The 19465-nt window shown below is 41.3% G+C and overlaps 1 protein-coding gene and 1 long non-coding RNA gene across 2 annotated transcripts in view; one reads left to right on the top strand and one right to left on the bottom strand.

Moving 5' to 3' along the window:
* STAG2 (stromal antigen 2) overlaps positions 1-947 on the bottom strand; it is a 129144-nt gene extending 128197 nt beyond the window's left edge. The window contains exon 1 of the mRNA XM_018044159.1: positions 705-947. The gene's annotated coding sequence lies outside the window, so the exon portion shown is untranslated. The remainder of the gene's footprint in view (positions 1-704) is intronic.
* Positions 10-17908, top strand: LOC106503791. Its single transcript, XR_001917610.1, has 5 exons — positions 10-379; positions 3311-3417; positions 13041-13094; positions 14585-14656; positions 16071-17908. It is a non-coding gene; the product is annotated as an uncharacterized LOC106503791 (long non-coding RNA).
* The last annotated feature ends 1557 nt before the right edge of the window (positions 17909-19465 follow it).

Below are 19465 nucleotides of genomic sequence, written 5' to 3'. Positions count from 1 at the left end.
CCTCCCCTCCCCCCTAGGTTCCCAGCACCACCATTTTGCTCTCTTCCTTCCCCTCGCCGCGATGCCGCGCTCTTCCCCCATCCTGACCGCGGCCGCCCGGCCTGCCTCCCCCACTACGGCTCGCACCCCACCCCACCTCCAGTTCGGGCTCTCCCAGGCTTAAGAGCCTGCCGGAGAAAAGGCACCTAAATCTAACGCTACACCGAGAAGCAGAGCCTCCATCTTGCGCTGCTCCGCGTTCTCCATTTTGGGCCACCCATTGGGGGGGTCTCCGTAGAGGCCCCGAGGGAGAGCGGGGCGAGGGAAGGAAGAGAAAGCCTTCAGCGAGGGTAGTCGAAAAGAAGAGTCCTGCGGTAGAAAGCCACTCTAGGAGTAGGAGGTAGGGAGGAAAGGGAGGGGGTTGGAAGTTCCTTGGTAGTGTTGAGGGAGCGACTTGGGGAAAGAGGGGAGAAAAGAAGGGCCGGGGGTTACGCGGGGACGAGGAGGCTTCTCCCCGGCTTCACTTGGCCGCCCGCTCCACAGCGGGCCCCGCTGGGGTAAAGGAATAAGAGAAGAAATTAAACGGCCAGAGTGCCCAGTGTCTTTCCCTCCCAACTCCTCTCTCGCGCCCTATTTCAACCACACGCGCCTCACGGTGGGCCCCGCGCCCTCCGGGTGCCCCTCCAAACTTCTAGAAGCTTCGCCTCCGCCATTTTATAACTTACCTCCCCCCTCAGCGTACACAGAGGCAGCAACGAGACTGTTCGCCTCCCCCACTCCTCCTTCCTGCTTTCTCAGGCCGGGGGCTTCTTCACCCCTGGGCTGGTACAAGATATTTTTCCCTTCCTCTTCTTTTACACCCTTGAATTCTACTCAGGGACGGAAGCTCCCGCGGTTCTAGAGCGGTGGGGGGTTTTGAAAGTGGCGGTCGGATCCGGCGGGTTTTTTTTTTTTTTTTTCTCTCTCTCTCTCTCTTTTTTTTTTTTTTTGGTGGCGCTTCGGGATTGTTTGGGGTGTTCGCTCTTCGGCGACTTGGAGGCGAATGGAACGCGCAGGCGCCATCTGTCGGCCGCGAACCCGCGCCCGGCTCCCGTTGGGAGGGAGCGTCATCTAGCGGCAGAGAGTCGCCACTGCAACGCCTGGCCCCCTGCCCTCCCACCCAGCGTCCTCCTCCCAATCACCAGCCAATCGGGGTCGACTGCCTCCCGGGTTCAGCGTCTCCGACGCCGCCTTTCAACGAGGCGCCCGTAGGGGCGCGCCGCCGAGTGGGGTAAACAAGGTGCCGTGCCCGCGCCTGATTTACTCATTCGTTGAGCAGCGCTTCCGCCGCGCAGCCGGTCGCGCCGCGTTTCCTCTTTCTTTATTGGGGGGTCGAGGGGAGGGCGGTAGGGATGTCCGGAGGAGCCCCGCGCTGTGGGAAATCGGAAACTGGGCTCCCTGGGAACTGGTGCCCCGGCCCCCTCCTCCCAACGCCGTGCCGCCCGAGGTGGCAGCCCAGTCGGGCATCACCCTTCGAGGTCCCCTACTGTGACACGCCCCGGCGAGGGAGCCTTTGGCCTTAGATCCCGGCCCCTCGCTTCCCCGCGCCCCCTACTCCTTCCCACCGAAAGAAGTCAACTCGTGCAACTCGGGCACCTGATCCTAAGTGATCTAAGGGGGGTTGTTTTATGAGTTTTTGTTGTGTTTTGCTCGCTTTGGGCTTCGGATGTGGAGAGAAAACGAGCTGATTCTCCACCGGGAAGACCTAGCACTGGAGGGGAAAAAAACACTATTATTTTCCTTTAGACCGCTAGTACGGTCTCGCAGAAAACGTGCTCGGTCTCTCTCCAGGGTCTGAGAGACTTAGGGAACTGGGCTACTAGGTTAGGCCCCGCGCTCCGCCAGTTTATTCTGCACTCTTGAGCGGAGGGGAGGCCCGGGACGAAGCGGAGTGGAGGGAAATCGAAATTCGGGCAGAAGGAGTCGGGGAGCACCTCCCTGGTCTTCCCCGCCTCCCCCGCTCATCCACCGTCTTCCTGGAAGCGTGGGCGGAGGCGGCCTCGCGACTTAGTTAAGAATTTTTGGTTCCTTCTTATCATTCCTCCTCGCCCTTCCCTCAAGATGTTTGAAATGCGAAAAGATCCCCTTATCGCTCCTCCGACCCAGTTAGCTCTAAGTCTCTATCACCCTTTCTGTTTTTTGTTTCGCATCCAGCGTCCCGGACCTTGGACCGCCGCGAGCTCTCTGGGTCGGGGGTGGGGGCGGAGTCAACTCCGGGAGGGCCTGTCCCCGTGGTAGCGCCGCTTCTCCCAGGACGGGGAGAAGTGACCTATTACAATGTTTCTCTGGCTGTTACAGAGTCACACAATAGTGTTAAGAAGAGCTCTTTGTTTCTTTTTTCTTTTTGTATGTTTCTTTAAGCTATTCCTATAATATTAAATTAGATTTCAATCAGAAGGAAAAAAATGTATTTAATAACGACATATTTTCCAAAGGAGAAATAATGCAAGCCCCGTGTAAATGGTGAGGAAGTCACCGGATAGAGCTTCTAAAGCATTTCCTAATGCAAAATAATGGTTATCTTCAGTCCTTCAATTACATCCCTGTCACTCCTGTCTCAGTTTCTCTCCTATCCTGTGTGGTCATTGGGTTTTGTTCGGTTTCTTTTTCCCGTGCAACTTCAAAAAAGAGTTATGGTATATTTAATCAACTGGACAATAAAAGTTAAACATCTAAAACCTGAAACATTTTTACTTACCTCTAGAACTTTGTGGAGTGGAATACTATTCAAAATAAATTTCCATTTCTTTTATAGACCATCTTTGGTGGAATGTTATACAGTTTTTAATAGATTCAAGTTAAGGATGCAGCTAGAACATTAAATAGGGAGTAGTGGAAAATTTACAGTTATATAAGTTAATGCAAAATTACACTTAAAGTAATAGAAAAAAATGGGCTCTGTACCAAATCATTTTACATTAATTTAGTTCACTTGTGCCAATTTAGTATCAATTGATATTAAATGATTTCCTGTTTAAGTATTAGCTGTAAATTACTGATTTTCTGCTCCAAACATCACATTTATAGTACACGGTACAAATAGTTTTTCATTTATTTTATAAATTTACATCCTCAGCTGATTGTCTATGTAGCAACTGAGACTTCTTTAAACAATTTTATACTTTGAACAAAATTGAAAAGTTCCTCTGTTTAGTAAACTTACTTTCATTTTGTAAAAAAAAAAAAAACCACTGAGGAAGATTAATAACTGGTATAACATCAGAAATAAATTTTATAGCAGATATACACCAATATTCAAGAATGTTTCACCGTAGCCCCCTTTTTTTTCTAGAGTTTGTTCAGAAAAGTGCTGCGGGCCCCAGTCCTGTCCTGAGAAGTGGAATTTATTTCCTGGGGTACTGAAAGATGGAGAGTACACCCTTAGAATTTGAAGACAAGGTGAGAAACTGTCATCATATGAAATATGTAACTGATGTAAAATAAGCTTTTAATCTTCATTATTTGTAACATGTCCTTCATGAGATAATATAGTAATGGCAGAAGCATTTGGTGCCCGATAAATACTGAAAAAGTAAAATTTAATAGTTAGAATATTTGATACTGTGTGAGGAGGAGAACACTATGTGATGCAAAAATATTTTGGTCTTTAGTAATGCTTACCCCTCAATGTAGCGGAGATGATCCTCCGGTTTGATCACGAGTATGAATAAAGCATACCGCAATTCTTTTGTTCTGACTCCATGTAAATGGAGCAAGCTTCTGATTATAATTAGGTTTTCCAGATAGTCTCCTACTTTACACAGCATACATATATGTGACCTAAAATCCAAAAGTTTAAAGATGAATAAGCTGTGTTCACAAGAATTTTAAGTTATGCATTGAAGTGAAGTGAAGTGAAGTCGCTCAGTCGTGTCCAACTCTTTGTGACCCCATGGACACCAGGCTCCTCTGTCCATGGGATTTTCTAGGCAAGAGTACTGGAGTGGGTTGCCAATATACCATAAACAAAGGCAAAAGACAAACTATAAGTTGTGAAGAAATATTTGCTACATGAATGAAAAGCTAATTTCCTTAATATACAAAGTGAAAGTGAAGTCGCTCAGTTGTGTCCAACTCTTTGCAACCCTGTGGACTATAGCCCTCCAGGCTCCTCCATCCATGGGATTCTCCAGGCAAGAATACCGGAGTGGGTTGCCATTTCCTTCTCCAGGGGATCTTCCCGACCCAGGGATCGAACCCTGGTCTCCCACATTGCAGGCAGATGCTTTAACCTCTGAGCCACCAGGGAACTCTCACAAATCAATAAGATAAACATATTCAGTAGAAAACTGAACAAAGGATATAAACAGTCAACTTATTGGACAATAAATGCAGAAATGGCTAATAAATATATAAAACATAATACTCAACATAATGCTCAACTTCATTTACCACTAAAGACATACAAATTCAATACCACTTGTACAAGATTGGCATAGATTTTAAATTCTGATAATACTCAATGTTGGTGAAGAAGTAAGAATTCTCATATACCATTGGTGGGAGTGTAAATTGTTAAAAAAAAAATCTCATGTAAAATTGATCTAGCATTTCCATTCCTAAGAATCTATCATACAGATATGCTCATGCAAGTTACACAAAGATACACATAGATTTTTATTATAGTTTTGTAATAAAGAGAAACTGACCATGATAGAAATGGTGTCATTAGGGAACTGATTGAGTAAATTATCATACATCCATATAATGGGGTTCTATGCCCACCTTTAAAGCAATTAAGTATGTATATATCTACTGATACACAAACATGCCTAGGATAGGTTAAATGAAAAAAAAATCAGGTTGCAAATAGCTTTTATAGTGTGGTCCTGTTTGTCAGTGTGTATTTACAAATAAATATATGTGCTTGTATAGCCATAAAACATTCTCAAAGAACATACAGGAAACCCAACAATAGTTACCTCTCAGGAAATAGGTAGTATAGGATTCCAGGGCTTGTAATTTAACTTTTCACTTTATACATAGTTATCTTACATTAATTTTTTTAAACTGATCATATATTACTTACATAATTTTTAAGGTCTTATACTGGTTACTCCTGAAAACAGTTTGGCACTTTCTTATAAAGTTAAACACACACTTACCCTATGACCCAGCGATCTTACTCCTGACCATTTATCCCAGAGAAATGAGAACTTGGTTTACACAAAAACATATACATAAATGTTTATGGAAAATTTACATTTAATAGCAAAACCAGGAATTAACCCAAATGTCCATAAACTGGTAAATGGTAAACAAACTATGGTACATTTATACCATAGAATACTACTCAGGAATGAAAAGGAGCTATTGATACACACAACAACTTGGATGGACCTCAAGGGTATTATGCTTAGAGGAAAAAGCCAATCTCAGAGAGTCACACACTATTACTCCACTATATAAAATCTCAAAATGATAAAATTATAGTGATGGAGAACAGATTAGTGGTTTCCAAGGGTTGGGGTTAGGGAAAAGGGTAAGGAGTAACTTAAGGAGTAATGGGAGAGAGTTTCTTTGTAGTGATTGAACAGTTGTGTATCCTGAGTGCAGTGATGTTAACTTAAATCTACATGTGGTAAAATTTTATAGAACTGTACACTGTATAAAGAACTGGTGAATTCTGAATAACGTCTGTATTTGAGTTAATAAAGTGTTGTGTCAATGTGGATTTCCTGGTTTTGACAACAAACTGTGGTTATGTAAGCTGTTATCATTGGGAAACGCTGTGTGAAGGGTACATGGAATTCTCTATTATTTTTGCCACTTCTTGTAAGTTCTAAATTATTTCAAAATAAAACCTTGTACTAAAAAATTTAATGCTGATAATAAAAAATATCTGGTTAGTAGGTAATTACTGCATTATAAGTTAATAGATTGAATTTCTCATTTACCGATCAACTTTTTGTGAACTGGGGAATAACTATTTAATTTCTGAAATCCTTATCTTCATTATTGTATGAACTTGAATGATTAAGGGCCTGATACTTTGATACTCGGAGAAGACCATGGACTGTGGCGTCAACAGGAACTAGACATATCTAAAATATACTAAGATATCTCAAATATCATATTAATGAATTTGCTGATTTTTTTTTCTTTGAATAACATACAGTATTTCCAGTATCAGTTAATGGAACTGAAGCTATATAAAACTGTATACAAAAGATTCAATCTTTGACATCCAACCTCTCCTGCTTCTCCTCTGAGATGTGATAATCCTATGTCCAATCTGTTTTGCATCCAACCCAGTCCTGATTAGAACACTACCTTACTTCCTTGGGCTTCCCTTGTGGCTCAGCTGGTAAAGACTTCGCCTGCAATGAGGGAGACCTGGGTTCAATCCCTGGGTTGGGAAGATCCCCTGGAGAAAGGAAAGGCTACCCACTCCAGTATTCTGGCCTAGAGAATTCTAGGGTGGCAGAGTTGGACATGCCTGAGCAACTTTCACTTACTTCCTTACTTTTATGCTTACTTTCTAGCTCCGTTGTATTCTCATTCACTTATATACTTTCTTATTGGAGGTCTTCCCAGTGGCTCAGTTGATAAAAAGTCTGCCTGCAATGCAGGAGACCCAGGTTCAATCCCTGGGTCAGGAAGTTTCCCTGAAGAAGGAAATGGCATCCCACTCCAGTATTGCCTGGAGAATTCCATGGACAGAGGAACCTGGTGGACTACAGTCCTTGGGGTCACAAAGATTCGGACACGACTACATGTCTAACACACACTCTTACTGGCTCAGCTGGCCTACAATGTTCCTCAAACACTCAGTTCAGTTCAGTTCAGTTCAGTCGCTCAGTCGTGTCCGACTCTTTGCTACCCCATGAATCGCAGCATGGCAGGCCTCCCTGTCCATCACCAACTCCCGGAGTTCACTCAGACTCACATCCATCGAGTCCGTGATGCCATCCAGCCATCTCATCCTGGGTCGTCCCCTTTTCCTCCTGCCCCCAATCTCTCCCAGCATCAGAGTCTTTTCCAATGAGTCAACTCCTCGCATGTGGTGTCCAAAGTACTGGAGCTTCAGCTTTAGCATCATTCCTTCCAAAGAAATCCCAGGGTTGATCTCCTTCAGAATGGACTGGTTGGATCTCCTTGCAGTCCAAGGTACCCTCAAGAGTCTTCTCCAACACCACAGTTCAAACGCATCAATTCTTCGGCGCTCAGCTTTCTTCACAGTCCAACTCTCACATCCATACATGACCACAGGAAAAACCATAGCCTTGACTAGGGGGACCTTAGTCGGCAAAGTAATGTCTCTGCTTTTGAATATACTATCTAGGTTGGTCATAACTTTTCTTCCAAGGAGTAAGCGTCTTTTAATTTCATGGCTGCAGTCACCATCTGCAGTGATTTTGGAGCCCCAAAAAATAAAGTCTGACACTGTTTCTACTGTTTCCCCATCTATTTCGCATGAAGTGATGGGACCAGATGCCATGATCTTCATTTTCTGAATGTTGAGCTTTAAGCCAACTTTTTCACTCTCCTTTCACTTTCATCAAGAGGCTTTTTAGCTCCTCTCCACTTTCTGCCATAAGGGTGGTGTCATCTGCATATCTGAGGTTATTGATATTTCTCCCGGCAATCTTGATTCCAGCCTGTGTTTCTTAAGGCCTCCCCAGACAGCCATTTTGCTTTTTTGCATTTCTTTTCCATGGGGATGGTCTTGATCCCTGTCTCCTGTACAATGTCACAAACCTCCGTCCATAGTTCATCAGGCACTCTATCAGATCTAGGCCCTTAAATCTATTTCTCACTTCCACTGTATAATCATAAGGGATTTGATTTAGGTCATACCTGAATGGTCTAGTGGTTTTCCCTACTTTCTTCAATTTAAGTCTGAATTTGGCAATAAGGAGTTCATGGTCTGAGCCACAGTCAGCTCCCGGTCTTGTTTTTGTTGACTGTATAGAGCTTCTCCATCTTTGGCTGCATAGAATATAATCAATCTGATTTCGGTATTGACCATCTGGTGATGTCCATGTGTCGAGTCTTCTCTTGTGTTGTTGGAAGAGGGTGTTTGCTATGACCAGTGCATTTTCTTGGCAGAACTCTATTAGTCTTTGCCCTGCTTCATTCCTCATTCCAAGGCCAAATTTGCCTGTTATTCCAGGTGTTTCCTCAAACACTAGTATGCTTAAAATTAACCTGGGAATCTTAATAAAATGCAAATTCTGATTCAGTGAGCCTGAGGCTAGGGCAGAACCTCAGTGAGCCTGAGGCTAGGGTGGAACTTCAGATTCTACATTTCTCACAAACTCCCAATTCAAGCCTAGCCCACAGGTGTCTAAAGTCCACACTTTGCGTGTGAGAGCCTGAGGAACAAAGTACAATCTCTTTAGGGTAATTTAGTGCCTTCCAGGAGAGATAAGAATGCCTTCTTAAGTGAACAATGCAAAGAAATAGAAGAAAACAATAGAATGGGAAAGACTAAAGATCTCCTCAAGAAAATTATGGATACCAAGGGAACATTTCATGCAAAGATGGGCTCAGTAAAGGACGGAAACAGGAAGGACCTGACAGATTAAAAAAATCTGGCAATACATAAAAGAACAGTACAAAAAGATATTAATGACCCACATAACTACAATGATGTGATCACTCCCCTAGAGCCAGACATCCTGGAGTGTGAAGTCAAGTGGGCCTTAGGAAGCCTCACTACAAAGGAAGCTAGTGGAGGTGGTGGAATTCCAAATGAGCTATTTCAAATCTTAAAAGATGATGCTGTTCAGGTGCTGCACTCAGTATGCCAGCTAATTTGGAAAACTCAGCAGTGGCCACAGGACTGGAAAACATCAGTTTTCATTCCAGTTTGAAAGAAGGGCAATGCCAAAGAATGTTAAACTACTGTACAATTGCTCTCATTTCACATGGTAGCAAGATAATGCTCAAAATCCTTCAAGCTAGGCTTCAGCAGTACATGAACCGAGAACTTCCAGATGTACAACCTAGATTTAGAAGTGGCAGAGGAACCAAAGATAAAATTGCCGACATCTATTAGATCATAGAAAAAGCTAGAGAATTTCAGGAAAACATCTACTTCTGCTTCATTGACTATACTAAAGCCTTTGATTGTGTGAATCACAACAAAGTGTGGAAAATTCTTAAAGAGGTAGCATACCAGACCACCTAACCTGCCTCCTGAACAACCTGTATGTAGATCAAGAAGCAACAGTTAGAACCGGACATGGAATACAGGACTGGTTCCAAATTGGGAAAGGAGTACATCAAGGCTGTATATTGTCACCCTGCTTATTTAACTAATATGCAGAATACAGCATGTGAAATGCTAGACTTGACGAAGCACAAGCTGGAATCAATATTGCCAGGAGAAATATCAATAACCTCAGATATGCAGATGAAATCACCCTAATGACAGAAAGTAAAGAGGAACTAAAGAGCCTCTTGATGAAGGCGAAAGAGGAGAGTGAAAAGTCTGGCTTAAAATTCAGCATTCAGAAAACTAAGATCATGGCATCTGGTCCCATCACTTCATGGCAAGTAGGTGGGGAAAAAAATGGAAATGTTGACAGATTTTATTTTCTTGGGCTTCACAGTCACTGTGGATGGTGACTTCAGCCATGAAATTAAAAGATGCTTGCTCCTTGGAAGAAAAGCTATGACAAACCTCGATGGTGTATTAAAAAGTAGAGACATCACTTTGCTGACAAAGGTCTGTATAGTTAAAGAAAGTTAGAGAAAGTGAAGTCACTCTGTCATGTCCGACTCTTGGCAACCCCATGGACTGTAGCATGCCAGGCTCCTCCATCCATAGGATTTTCCAGGCAAGAATACTCGAGTGGGTTGCCATTTCCTTCTCCAGGGGATCTTCCCGACCCAGGAATCAAACCTGGGTCTCCCGCACTGCAGGCAGGTTCTATACCATCTGAGTATAGTCAAAGGTATGGCTTTTGTCAGTACTCATGTATGGATGTGGGAGTTGGACCATAAAGAAGGCTGAGCGTGAAAGAATTGATGCTTTCGAACTGTGGTGCTGGAGGAGATTCTTGAGAGTCCGTTGGACAACAAGAAGATCAAACCAGTCAACCCTAAAGGAAATCAACCCTGACTATTCATTGGAAGGACTGATGCTGAAGCTGAAGCTCCAATATGTTGGCCACCTGATGCAAAGGCCCAACTCTTTGGAGAAGACTCTGATGCTGGGAAAGATTGAGGGCAGGAGGAGAAGGGGACAACAGAGGATGAGATGGTTGGATGGCATCATCGACTCAATGGACATGAGTTTGAGCAAACTCTGGGAGATAGTGAAGGATAGGGAAGCCTGGTGTGCTGCAGTCCATGGGATTGCAAAGAGTTGGACATGACTGAGCAATTGAACAACAAAATGCTTTCCACAGTCTTATCCAAATTTCATCGTGCATAACTATGAACTTTGCTGGGGCAGTGTCTATATAGGTCACTGTTGTAACCCCAGCACTTAGGGAGCCTGAAACAAGATAGAGTGAAAGTGAAGTCACTCAGTCGTGTCCGATTTCTTTGCAACCCTATGGACTATAGCCCCCACCACCACTATCCCCACCCCCAGGCTCCTCTGTGCATGGGATTTTCCAGGCAAGAGTGCTGGAGTGGGTTGCCATTTCCTACTCCAGGGGATCTTCCCAACCAAGGGATTGAACTCGGGTCTCCTGCACTGTAGGCAGACTCTTTACCATCTGAGCCACCAGGGAATCCCCTGAAAGTGCTCAAAAAAAAAAATTTGTTGGATGATTGAAGGAATGAATGTATGGCCTAAACAAAATGTATGACCTAAATAACCATTCCCTACTCATATACTATACATTCTTTTTCTCATCCCCAGGACTTACTTATTTTACAACTAGAAGTTTATACCTTTTGACCTCCTTCACTCATTTCACCTACCCCTCAATCGGCAGGGTTTCCTTCTTTTTATAGCTGAATAGTATTCCATTGTGTTTGTGTGTGTGTATACACACCATAATTTCTCTATCCATTCATCCACTGATGGACAGTAAGGTGGTTTTCATGTTTTAGATACTGTAATTGATGCGGCAGTGAACATTGGGGGTGCAGATAACTTTTCTAGTTAGTGTTTTCATTTCCACTTCCCAGAAATGAAACTGCTAGATCATTCTGTGCTATGTGCTTAGTTAGCCCGCCAGGCTCCTCTGTCCATGGGATTCTCCAGGCAAGAATACTGGAGTAGGTAGCCATGCCCTCCTCCAGGGATCTTCCCAACCCAGGGATTGACCCCAGGTCTCCCACATTGCAGGTGAATTCTTTACTTACTGAGCCACCAGGGAAGCCCAGATCATACAGTAGTTCTTTCTATTTTTAAGTTTTTGAGGAACCTCCATATCATATACCATAGATTCTAAGCCAACGAAATTACCTCCCATTTTCCTAGTACTTTCCCACCTATACCTTTTCTCACACTATTTTCTCTCCTTTCCCAAGATTTGCCTCACTCAATTCTCTTCATGTTTTTCTTCTCTTTCCTTTGCAGTGTTCATGATCTTAGTTTCCCTAGCAGGGATTGAACCCAGGCCCGCAGCAGTGAAATTGCCAAGTCCTAACTGCTGTACCACTAGGAAATTCCCTCTCTTCATCTTTAAATGCCCAGTTTGAATGAGAAAAATCTCCATAAAACCTTCCCTGATGTCCCAATGTGGAAATGATCTCTCTCATTTTATAAGGCTCCTCCCTACCAGATTTTGGATGCCTTCTAAATAATAATGATAGTATTCATGTTTGGTTCACATCAAATGTTAGCATATAGTAGAAGGTCAATGTTTATTAAACTGAAATGGGAGAATAAAGAATTATCTAGATGAACACTATGTATTAGAACTTTTTGTGATGATGGCAGTTTCAAAATCTGTGTGGTCCAGTATGATAGCCACAAATAGCTACTGGAACTGAATTTATTATTTTAGTTAATTAAAATGTCACTGCCCACTTGTGGCTAGTGGCTTCCTACTGGACCCTGAGCTATCTAGGTAATTCTAGTTGCAATTGTTCTTCATTCAACAGTGTTTACTGAGTACCTCCTATGTGCCAGACACAAAATAGGCTAGGAGCTAATGATATAAACATGAATAATTCATGGTCCTTGACCTCAAAGAGCTTGCAACCTATTAAGAAAAGATAGGATCAAATGAATCAATCAAGTGTTATAGGTGCTATTATAGAAGACTGACAAAATAGAATGTGTGTACAAAGGTGAACGTGGGCAGGAGTCAGAAGAGGGTTTGTAAACAAGGTAAGATTAGTATTCATCAGGCAAACAAAAGATTAAGAGCTTTGCCCACAGAGGAGGGTGAACAAAGGCATGGAAGTCACACCAGAGAGACCCTCTCCTCCTGGAAGTAGAAGTAGTTACTTTGATTTACACCTAGGAATTGGAAGGTCAAGAGCTCTAGTAAGGACATACCAGGTGGCTCAATTGGTAAAGAATCCACCTGCCAGTGTAGGAGATGCCAGATAGGTGGGTTTGATCCCTGGATGAGGAAGATCCCCTGAAGCAGGAAATCACAACCCACTCCAGTATGCTTGCCTGGAGAATCCCATGGACAGAGGAGCCTGTAGGCTACAGTCCATGGGCTCTCAAAGTTGGACATGAGTGAGCAGGCATGCAGCCCGACAAACTCTATTAAAAGGAGAGCTGGTGAAGTTTGTGCTGGAGTCCTAGGCAGGAGCCCAGTCCCAGAGGGTCCTTGGAATGCTTTGCTAAGGAAGGAGCCTGGTATCCTACAGGCAGTGGGAAGTCATGGAAGCCATGTGCTCATTTTATATTAGAGAAAGTTGTCTCTGGGAGACAGATTGGAAAGGGTTAGACAACCTGAGAGATGATGGAGTATGTGGGATCTTAGTGGCACTGGAAACATAGTCCAGGTTTAGACAGGGTATGTGAGCTTTTTGTTAATAGCTTGAAATAAGATGATGATTACAGTGAACATCTTTGTTTTGTCTCTATTTGATAATCCATTCAATTTTCTTCTTTGTTTCTTTTCTTTCTTTCATTTTCTTTTTGCATACAGAGACACAGCCTTCACTGAATGGCCAGATCTCCATGGAAGCAAAATTGAAACTTGGTATGACTATTTGGACATTTCAAGGAAAGAAAGTACCTTCTGCTTAAATCATCTGAGAAATAGTAGCCAAAATAACTCATTCCTATCAGTAGCTAATTCTTCCATTCACTTAATGCTGGCACTGATCCTAGTTATTTGTATTAAGTAGCTCACCACGTCATAGGATTTGTTTACATAGACAGATGACAGGTTTGCCTTAGTTTTAAGTACCAACATTTAATAAACAACAACAAAAAAAAGACTTCCTGTCACAGGCAGACCTATCTACTCAAACTTCTGAATTACTTCAAAGGTCCTATTGTGATGCAGGAGTTTTCAATACCTTCAGGAGACATTTATCATTTCAAACCCAAACACATTTAATGGTTACATTAGCCTTCATTTTGTTTGTTGCCATTGTGGAACTGTTGCTGGATACTCATTCTGATAGAAATAGGAATCGTTTTTGAAAGCAGAAGCATTGTTGTTAGCAGAACAACACATGCATATACACACCCCAAATAAACATTTTTAGCTATTTCCGGATATTGCTTACAGTTATTTGGTTAAATTTAGCATTGCCCAGAACCTCCAATAAGATTGTCTGTGATTGGCATGCATACAAATTTATAAAGCCCAGGTTATATTAATAACTAAATGCAAAGACCCTGATGCTGGGAAAGATTGAAGGCAGGAGGAGAAGGGGATGACAGAGGATGAGATGGTTGGATGGCATCACCTACGCAATGGACATGGGTTTGGGTAAACTCTGGGAGTTGGTGATGGACAGGAAGGCCTGGTGTGCTGCAGTCCGTGGGGTTGCAAAGAGTCAGACATGACTGAGCGACTGAACTAAAAAGGGACATTAACATTAATAACAACAAAGATGATGGTAAACCATAATGGAAAAGAATATTTTTAAAAGAATATATATATGTATAACTGAATCACTGCTGTACAGCAGTAATTAATACAACACTGCAAATCAACTGTACTTCAATTAAAAATTAATTAAGAACAAATACTAAAAAACCAACAAAGATGACTCTTTGAACTTAACTACACTATTTCTTATTAGTAACTACCAACGTTAAGTAAAATTTAAACTCTAGAACCACTGTCAGCATTTGATGTCTATCACTGGTAGCAAGTTTACTGTTATATGCTGATGAGATGTCTAATGTTAGACTCTAGAAATTAGTGCTAGAACTGCTTGTGGAAAGATTAAGAGGTGTGAAAAAAGAATGAAGGCAGATTTGCAAAGTGGAAGAGGGCTACAGATAGAAACTTCTGAGAAAATACATTTTATCCTCCAAATATAAACAATACTGCATTAGATTCTAGACCAAACTTTTTTTTCAAAAGCTATAAAGGGCATTTTTGAGACAATTGGCAACATTTGAATACAGTGTAGTAGTGTATATAATAATTTTGTATCAGTGTTAATTCCCTGATTTTAATCATTGTGTTGTTAGTCAAGTTACTCAAGTGAATGTCTTTATTCTTAACAGATACCCTGGAGTATTTAAGGATAAAGGAGGCATTACATCAGCAATTTATACTCAAATGGTTCAGAAAGAAAGGTAAATGTATTCTTTATATACACATTATAAATTGTGATAGTGTGCTGAAACCTGCTAGCGCCAGCTCACAGGAGCTGATTGTATACTCCAGTTAGTGACCTCACATTGGGGGCTTGAAATCAGCCTCCATGGTGAGAGCATTTACACCATGAAAATCAGCAAATGCTGTGCTATGCTTAGTCACTCAGTCGTGTTCGACTCTTTGCGACCCATGGACTATAGCCTGCCAGGCTCCTCTGTTCTTGGGGCTTCTTCAGGCAAGAATACTGGAGCGGGGTGCCATGCCATCCTCCAGGGGATCGTCCTAACCCAGGGGTCAAACCCAGTTCTCCACACTGCAGGCAGATTCTTTACTATCTGAGCCACCAGTGAAGCCTCAAATGCTATAGATAAGTGCTGTTTTTTCCCCTGGAGAACCAGTTGTCAAAACATATTAGCCATGGATCAAAGTCAAAAATAATGTCTAGATTCATGCAGTTTTTTGTTATTATAATTGATGGGTTGTCCTATTTTGCCTTTGACCTCAGTTGATATATTCAAAAAGATCTAGTGCTGCTAAATACTCAATAATAAATAATATTCTCAATATGTCATCCTCTAATCACCTGAAAATATCTTTCAAACTTATCTTGCCAAAAAAAGTAGGTAAATATATACATTATCTTAGTTTTGTAGTTACTTTTTGTACACTGTAAACTAAAAGCAATCATGTATCTAACAGTAGGAATCAATTTGTTGCTGTTTAGTCGCTAAGTCATGTCCAGCTCTTTTGTGACCTCATGGACTGTACCCCGCCAGGCTCCTCTGTCCATGGGGTTTCCCAGCAAGAATACTGGAGTGGGTTGTCACTTCCTTTTCCAGGGGATCTTTCCCACCCAGGGATCGAACCTGTGTCTCTTGTGTCTCCTGCATTGACAGACAGATTCTTTACCACTGAGCCACCTGAGAAGCCCAGGAATCAAGTTAGTTATGCCCAAACAGAGATCCAACCAGTCCATCCTAAAGGAGATCAGTCTTGGGTGTTCATTGAAGGGACTGATGTTGAAGCTGAAACTCCAATACTTTGCCCACCTGATGTGAAGAGCTGACTCATTTTAAAAGACCCTGATGCTGGGAAAGATTGAGGGCAGGAGGAAAAGGGGACAACAGAGGATGAGATGGTTGGATGGCATCACTGACACAATGGACATGGGTTTGGGTGGACTCCGGGAGTTAGTGATGGACAGGGAAGCCTGGCGTGCTGCAGTCCATGGGGTCGCAAAGAGTCAGACATGACTGAGCGACTGAACTGAGCTGAACTGAAACACTGCTTGCCTCCCAAGTATCTGTCGTATTCCTGGGACTTTGTGAAGCTTCATGTTCTCCATAAGGTCTCTCTTGAATACCACAGTCCTCATTGGTCCCTTCTTTACAGTTCATAGAATTGTGCAAAAGATACATAGAAGAGCATCCAGACCAATGCCCTCATTTTTCGAAGGAGAAACTGAAGACCAAGAGATTAGCATTCCCAGCATAACAGAATATCCGGTGACAGAGTGAGGAGCAGCAGCCTCCTCCTCTCGTGCCAAAACCCTGAGCTATTTCTCTACACCATTAGAGCACACACTCACCAGACCAGACTTAAATATTAGATCATAATTTTCTGCTTCCTGACCAAATGTAGTATGCTTACTGCCTCACAGAGTAGGAACATCTATCTAGCACGGTGGATCCTTGATAAATAAAATTTGGTACTCAATAAGCACTCGATATATCCATTAGTTTGGAATGCCTTTCATATACTCTTTTTTCATTTCAAAGATGCCTTTTGATTTATTTACAAAGCCATAAAACCTGACATGTGTTTTCTTAGTGCTATAAATGAAGAGCTGGCTACCAACAATGAAAGTAGATGACTTGTTTCCCAGTGGGTGGGACATCCAAATGTCTAGGTGCCAAATTATAAAATGAGATCAACCTTGGAGTCTTTACTGAGGTTTTATTCTTTCAGATTTAAATATGGTTTATAGAACACTTTGAGAATCAATTTAAAGTCACTTTGCAGGGCAAAACTGTATAGCCATTTAGATATTCTTGAAGGAAAAGTGTATTAATTAGTAGCACAAGAAAATGCAAAAACTAATGGTGAAGTTATTTGTCCCTATTTTTAAAAAATAATACTTTCTTGCAATTTTCAGAAAGACAAAATGATAAAATTTGAATATTTTTTCAAAAGGACTACCAGATGAAACTTAATGAGGTTAGTAGTCTAAGATCCCAATCATCAGAGACTTTTAACTGGGGTATTTATCCCTTTATGAGTTGTTGAAACATTTTTAAGGTTTACAACCTACCATTCAGTAAGTTAAGACCAATAAAACACCCACTTGGCCAATTCAGCCATATCCCAAGAAGAAATAACAGAACAGTCAGAGTTTGAAAGGATATTCATTAGTTGCAACTGTTGTGATATAGACCTCAAGACCTGTGAAGTATATTGATCAGATTTTTTATACATAGTAAAAAAAATGACATGCTGTTTGATCTGAACTCAGGTTTTAGCCTTCAGTTTGTAGATAGAACTATGTTTAAAAGTCAATCAAAAATTAATGTGACCAGTATTTGCTGTTGTGATATCATTATTTCAACCAAATTGTGATTCAATGCTAAGGAGGATAGCTGGAAATGTTTAGAAAGTCACAAACACAGCAGATATTCTAGTCCACCTTTGGCTCCACAGTTTGTGCTCTTATTCACTGCACTACCGTTGATTATATGATACCATTTTATAAAACTTAAAATATGCAAAGTAATGTTCTATGCAGTTTATGGATAGACACATATGTGATAAAAATGTGAAAACATGCATGGAAATGAAAGGCATCAAATACATGAATTTGGCTCCTTCTGAGAAAGGGAGACAGGGGAAATGAATGGAAACAGAAAATTTTAGCTATATCCATAAAGTCTTATTTCTAGAAAAAAAAAGATATTTAGTAAATACAGGAAACATATAAGATTTGACAATGCTGGGCTGTGAGTACAATGGAGCTTATCATATTATTCTCTATGAGGCTTATAATTTTATTCTCTCTATTACCTTTATTTGTAAAACATTTCACAATTTTTAAAACAGATTTTTAAAAAGAAATGAAAAGGTATATTATGAAGCTGGAGTATGTGTCTTGGATCTCCAATGTAATAAACAATCCTGGTTGTAATTTTAAATATTTACACAAATAATGTGAAATAAAGATTTTGTGAAATTCAGAAGCCCTTTTTCATTTCAGTTGAGATGCACTTGGATGTTTAATAAAAGCTCAGCAATGCAATCTTTAAAAGATTAGTTTTTACAAATAAAAGTAGTGAAAACTTCACAACAAAATACTCTTTGCATAGATTCATATAAGCACAACATATACAACCTCTTGAGAGACCATGTCCAAATTCAAACCAGAAGTCCACATAACCATTTTGGAATGCAGTACCATTGTTTATACATTTAAATTATGTTGTTTAAAGAAAGTTATACTTAATGAAGGAAAAGGAAGAATGCTGAAAACAGCTTTCAGAAGTATCCTGATAAAAGATCAGGTTTGAAAAAGTGCATAACTCTATTTGAATAATAGGACATTTTATTTGTGTAACAGCTAATCCCACAGTTTAATTTAAAGGTCAAGTCATTGATTTGGCTCAAGGCAGAGCAGAGAGACAGTTCTGTCTCCCTGTTTATACACATTCAAGTAGTTCCACGAGACCTCCTAAGATCTAAGATGAGGTAACTTTTTCTTAATTTGGTGGAAAGATTTCTGTGTTGACAATAGAAAGAAACACCTTTATTCCTATTTTCCCCTTTTTAGTAAAACAGAAAATCCCACAGATTTCATGTCAATATATTGTCCCCTAGAAACACAGACAAGAAGGTCAAGAGAGCAGATATTTTATAAATATTCGTGTAGTCTTTTCCCCTTTGTAGTTTTTTTCTGCCTTCCTCTTATTTACATATTTCAAAGCACACTTTTCCTGTCCAGAGAAGTCATCCCTGTCCTTTAACCTGGGAGTGAGAGGAATTTTCCACTGCGATTGCTGTTGTCTACCACCGTGCCCATGAATTATGTTTCTGAAGCACTGTTTGTCAGTGATTTCCAAAGCAATATTCACTCTGCACCCTGGGGGTCAGACAACTTTTGACACTTCCTCAAAACTTAAAAGTGACATGAGTTTAATTATCATGTGTATGAGACATTTGTTGCCTCCTCTCTCTTCCTTTATGTGTGTGAGCTCACCCCTTTGGTGTGGAAGATCTGAGAAAAGAAAGTGAGAAGGAAAAATCAAGAAATGATAATACCTTCAATTTCTAACAAAGAGCTCCAAATACTAATAGTTTATAATGTTGCATCTGTCTTTGCAAGTGCGAACTGTGGGGAGGGGGGTTGGGGAGCTAAAGGGAATGACTGCCCATCATTTGACCTTTCAGTTTCATTATCTGTTAACTAGGAATGATAATACAGGTTTGACATACTTTGGTTCTTTGAAGATAAAGTTCATAATAAACGTAATACATGAATCTATTCTCCTTTTAAAAAATCAGAAAATTAAAAAGATAAAAGTAAGGACTTCCCTAGTGGCTTAATGGTAAAGAATCCACCTGCCAATGGAGGAAACACGGGTTCCTGGTCTGTGAAGATCCCACCTGCCTCGGAGCAGCTAAGCCCCGTGCTCCACAACTACTGAGCCTGAACTCTAGAGCCCGGAAGCTGCAACTACAGAGCCCACTCACCACAACTACTGAAGCCCAGGCTCCCTAGAGCCCGTGCTCCACAGCAAGAG

Source organism: Capra hircus (assembly GCF_001704415.2).
Source record: "Capra hircus breed San Clemente chromosome X unlocalized genomic scaffold, ASM170441v1, whole genome shotgun sequence".
NCBI lineage: Eukaryota > Metazoa > Chordata > Mammalia > Artiodactyla > Bovidae > Capra > Capra hircus.
The sequence above is the reverse complement of the archived record's forward strand: the minus strand, read 5'-3'. Positions and strand labels throughout refer to the sequence as shown.